Consider the following 5,798-nt stretch of genomic DNA (forward strand, 5'->3'; position numbering starts at 1 on the left):
CATGCCAGACACCATCAATAACACCTTAGCTCAGCATCAGGTATGCTGCCAGATCCATAATATCAAGGAAATTAATGAAAAGAAAAACAGAGGAAGATGGTCTAGTCATACCAGACATAAAACTTTATTATAAAATAGCAGTCATCAAAACTACTTAGTACTGGCTGAAATACACATTGTTAGATCAATGGAATAGGTTAGACAAACAAGATACAGTAGTCAATGACAGTAGTAATCGACTGTTTGGTGAACCCAAAGACTCCAGCTTGTGGGGGAAAAAATACTCAGTATTTGATAAAAATGCTGGGAATACTGGAAAACAGTATGAGAGAAACTAGGCAGAGACAAAAATTTTATGCCATATAACAAGACAAAGTAAAAATAGGTACATAATTTAGACATAAGTGGTGATATCATAAGCAAATTAGGAGACCAAAGATGTTTGCCTGTGAGATCTATGGAGAATGGAAGTATTTATGAATATCCAAGAGATGGAGAACATTATAAAATTGAAAATGGATAATTTTGATTACATTAAATTTGAAAGATTTTGCACAAGCAAAGCCAATGCTACTATGATTAGAATGAAATCAGAAAGCTGGAAAACAATTTTACATCCAGTGTTTCTAATAAAGGGCTGATTTTTAATATATGTGGAAAACTGAGTCAAATTTATAAGAATACAAGCCATTGCCCAATTAATAAATGGCCAAATGATATGAATAGGCAGTTTTCAGATAAAGAAATTAAAGGTATCTATAGACATATGAAAAAATGCTGTAATTATTGATTAGAAAAATGAATATTGAAACAACTCTAAGGTACTGCATCACACCTATCAGAACGGCTGACATGACAAAACAGGAAAATGATAAATGTTGGGGAGGATGTGGCAAAATTACAACACTGATACATTGTGGGCGGATCTGCACACTGATCCAACAATTCTGGAGAGCAATTTTGGATTATGCCTAAAGGGCTATAAAACTATACACTCTTTGATCTAGGAATTCCACTACTAGGTCTGTATCTCAAAGAGACCATAAAAAAAAGGAAAAGGATGCACATATAGAAAAATATTAATAGTAGCTTTTTTGTGGTGGCAAAAAACTGGAAATTTAAGGGGTGTCTATCAACTGGAGAATGGCTGAACAAATGAACTGATGCTGATTCAAATGAGTAAAATGAAGAGAACATTGTACACAGTAACAGCAACATTGTGTGATGACCAACTTTGATACACTTAGCTCTTCTCAGCAATGCAATGAATGATCTAAGATAATTCCAAAAGGCTCAAGATAGAGAGTACTATCTACATCCAGAGGAAGAACTATGGAGTCTGAATGTAGTGCGAAGCATGCTATTTTGTCTTCTTTTTCCTTTCTTTCTTTTTTTCCCCTTTTGTTATGATTCTTCTTTCAAAACATGACTAGTGTGGAAATATGCCTAATATTATCTTAATATTAAATATGTTTGATATTTTATTAGCTTGTTATTAATATTAAATATGTTTAATATTAAAATAGTTAAATATTTTTAATATTAATAATACATGCATAGCCTATATCAGAATGGATGCCATTTTGGGGAGGGGAAAGGAAGAGGAGGGGAAAAATTTAGAACTCAATATCTTAGAAAAATAAATGCTGAAAATTTGAAATAAATAAATTTTAAAAAAATAAATTTCAATTTAGGGGGGAAAACTCATCTGGCTCTAGGCATTATATACGTTTATTTAAATCTGTTCCCTCAGGAGTTCACAGCCCTTCAGTCATTATCTAATTAAATCATAATTGAACTAGAATTCTTGGTGATTTAAGAGACACAATACATTCCACCACCTTGGAACCTAGATACGTTTTGATCAAGGAGATATTGTCCTGTAATAAAAGGATGATGTCTCTCTGTCTCTCAGCTACATTCTCTTCTCCAGAGTCATGGAAGTCCATGGTAAGACAAAAGTCAAGACAACTGTTGATAGCCCAGAATAGTATGGGTGATTTGGCTTTTCTTAGTTATGATTTTTCCCAGGTGTGAGTTTGTCTGAGTCAATGCCCATTCAATGACTAAAGGCTAGATAAGAACAGAAACAAAGGGTGGCCCAATTTACCATTACAAAATAAAATCAATTTGGAAGGAGAAAACTCTCAGAGTTTCTGACTAGAACAGAAAACAATTTCAATTTACATTCATTCTAAGCCATCAAACTAAATAATGAGCCACAGAGACTTGGACTGAGGACTATTATTGATGCCCTAGATGCGTAATCCCAAATCATCAAAGGGGAAATAGGGAGATGTGAATTCCTCTCATATCGATCCAGAATATATAAAATATTGTTAGGATTTCCTGATGCTAAAACTCTCATTCTGCTTTTCAGCCAGTATTAAAACTCTGTACATCCTTCATGTCCTGTCTTCTTTATGAAAAATTATCCTTAATACTCACATCCATAATGATCTTTCCATTCTCTGAATTCCTTTAACAGTGATTGTATGAATCACAAAATTAAGCCTTTGTTTTCATTCCAGATAGCATCTTTTAGTTTTCAAGGTTTTTTTTTTTTCCTTATTTTGTAAATGGATGCCTGGTTTTCCAATTAGATTGTAAGTTCCTTGTGGCAAACAAGCCTTTTTACCCCTAAAGAGTCCTCATAGCACATGGCAAACAGTTGGTATGTATGAGTGCATGTATTTCATTTGTGGTGGGAGAAGAAGTAAGAAGGTATCAGAGAGTGGAGAGAGAACTAAATTTGAGGTCAGAAAGATATGTCTGAATTACATTCTTGTTACTTGTCACACTTACTTGTATGACCTTCAGCCATTCATTAATCTCAGGATATCAGTTTTTTCATCTATTAATGGACATGTGTACCTGAGTCAACCCCTTCTATTATACAGAGTGATGGTAAAAATCAAGAGATTTGAAAAAAAATATTGTGAATTTTAAAATGAGATTTACGCATACACACCAGCTATTATTAGCATTTTGGAACTAGGTCTGAGATATCATTGTCATATGGAACTCTGGGGAGGATTTACCTCTCTGAATGAATATTGGCACCTGTTCTGCATCATACAGTAAAAGGGAGTTACTTAGGGGGACTGAGGAGATATGCCACCTGCCAAGGTTCCCATTACCAATACGCGAAGTCAATTCTCTATCCACTAAACCACTCTAATATTCTGCTATTAGCAGTAAAAAACATTTGAATTGACTGATTGCTCTTTATATACTCAACAACCAGGTTATACATAGAGGACAGGCAAGGTAGAATAGCTGAAGCAGCAAGGCACCTTGAAGGAGAAATAGAAAACAGCATGTACTAGAGTACTCAGATAACTACCACTGACTGGACCACCATCTCCCCTGATAAAGAGGTATCACTTCAGTTAAATGTTGAAGTGAACTAGAGATTCCAAGAAATAAAGAAGTAAAGTAAAGAAAGAAAATAATCCAGGTATGAGAAATAATATATAATATTATTATATCTTATAATATTATAATTATTATAATATAATAATTATAATATTATAAGATATAATAATATATAAAAAGACAGAAGATGATAACTGGTTGATTTAAGAAAAAGATAGTATCATACAGAGAGAAACCAGGGTGTTCAGCCAGAAAGAGGCCAAAGTAGGAGAAAAAGGTAAAAGGACATATTTAGTCCTGTACCAGTTGAAATTCATACTGAAAGCAATGACTGCTACAGTTGCTTAAAAGTAAAAAAAAATAATAATAAAGCTAAGTAGAGGAATAACTTGAAAGCAAAGGTTCAGGTAAGTCACCAGGTGGATCAGATTGTTTGACTGAGATCTGCTAAGTGAGGTAACAGCACAATTTGGACAAATTTAGGTTAAGAGGAGAAGTATCTCTTAAGCATTAAAATTATAATGATAAAGGAACTCTGATGGTTAGTTCCTAAAACATAAAAAGATACCAAAATTCCCAAGTTGTGATGTACTCAGGTTTATCAAATATAGGTTTTCCTAACAATGCTTTTTCAGATTTCTGTGTATATGTCTATGCTCCTTCATAGAAACTGAATGCATTTGTAGGAGAGTATGTCTCTGGTATATATAAGCATGGTCATACATTTATTGTTTTTGCATTTTCTTTCATTATATGAGTACTAGTGATGTTCTTCCTATTTGTTTTGTTGTCAAGTGAATGATGATGAGTAAAATTCAGGAAGAATAGAGTGAGGCACATTCTCTTTGAACAAGATAACATTTTATTAATTGAATTTGAGTCTGCCAGTAAAAAAGCATCAATGGCTCTGCCTCAATTGTAAGCCAAATACCCCAAGATGAAGACAATTCATTTTTATAAGGTTAGAACAAAGAACGGAAGAAGGTAAGTGATGCCATGGGTTAAGGACATCATGATTGATTACATATCTAATGAATGGGAAACAATATGATCAGTAGGAAATTGGAATTGAAGAGCTATCAAAGACCCCCCTCCATTCTTTCAATATTTGAGTTTACCTGTAAGTTTAATAACGTGTCAGACTACTTTGGTTAATAAAGTTTTACTTGAAGGCTAGCTTCATGGTATAAAGATACAACACCAGACTCACTGTTTTCCATCCATATCCCCAAGAAGAAGAGAATTCCCTGAAGCAAGAATAAAAGTGATAGTACATATCATCCAATGGTTTTCTCAAAGCATCCTGGTTATCATTTTCTGTGACACAATAGAAATCCATCACAATCATATGCCACACTTTGTTCAAGCATTACCCAACTGATGACTATTCCATCAATTTCCAATTCTTTGCCACACAAAGAGTTGCTATATATGTTTTTGTACAAATGCATCCTTTTCCTTTTTCTTTGATCTCTTTGGGATGTAGACCTAATAGTGGTATTGCTGGTTCACAGGATACGCACAGGTTGATAGCTCTTTGGATATAGTTCCAAATTGCTCTCCAGAATAATTGGATACATTTATAACACCAATAGCGAATTAGTGTCCTAATTTTTCCTTATCTGTCATGCATGCATATCATGCATTTCCTCATGTGACAGACATGAAGTGGTACTCAGAATTGTTTCAATTTGTATTTCTCTAATCAATAGAAATTTAAAATAATTTTTCATATGACTGTAGATATCTTTGATTTCTTTACCTGAAAACTGCCTGTTTTGGCCATTAATCAATTAGAGGATGGTTTGCATTCTTAAAAATTTGCCTCAGTTCTCTCTATATTTCAGAAATGAAACTTTTTTGGGGAGAAACTTGATATATTATCTTTTTTTTCCTCCTTCCCCATTCTCTGCTGAGTTGATTTTGGTTACATTGTTATTTGATGTTGCAGCATTTTTTCTGCCAAAGATTGCTACACTTAGATTCAGGAAGATGTACTTTCAAATCAGCCACATGATAACTATAGTACTGTAGGGAATTCACTTAATTCTGAATCTCAGTTTCCTTGTCTGTAAGAAAGGCAAATTTTCTATAGCACTTAACATATAGCGTTGTTGTAAGCACGAAAAGAGATAAAGGTATATTTAAACATTGAAGTGTTATACAAATGTCAATTATCATCATCATCATCGCTGTTATTGCTGCTGTATTAGAGAATATCTGAGATCTCAGCACTGATATAAATAATAGTTTATGTGTTATTTCAACATTTATTAAACAACTATTAGATATAACTCACTTTGAAACTGTTAGGATATAAGAATACTTGGTGGAGAAGGTTGGTCTAGAACTGTTATTTCCTTGATCTGGGGAACTCTTACTCTGGAAATTTCCTGCAGTATTACAGTCTTAGAGAGTTG

Source organism: Notamacropus eugenii, chromosome 6 (assembly GCF_028372415.1).
Source record: "Notamacropus eugenii isolate mMacEug1 chromosome 6, mMacEug1.pri_v2, whole genome shotgun sequence".
NCBI lineage: Eukaryota > Metazoa > Chordata > Mammalia > Diprotodontia > Macropodidae > Notamacropus > Notamacropus eugenii.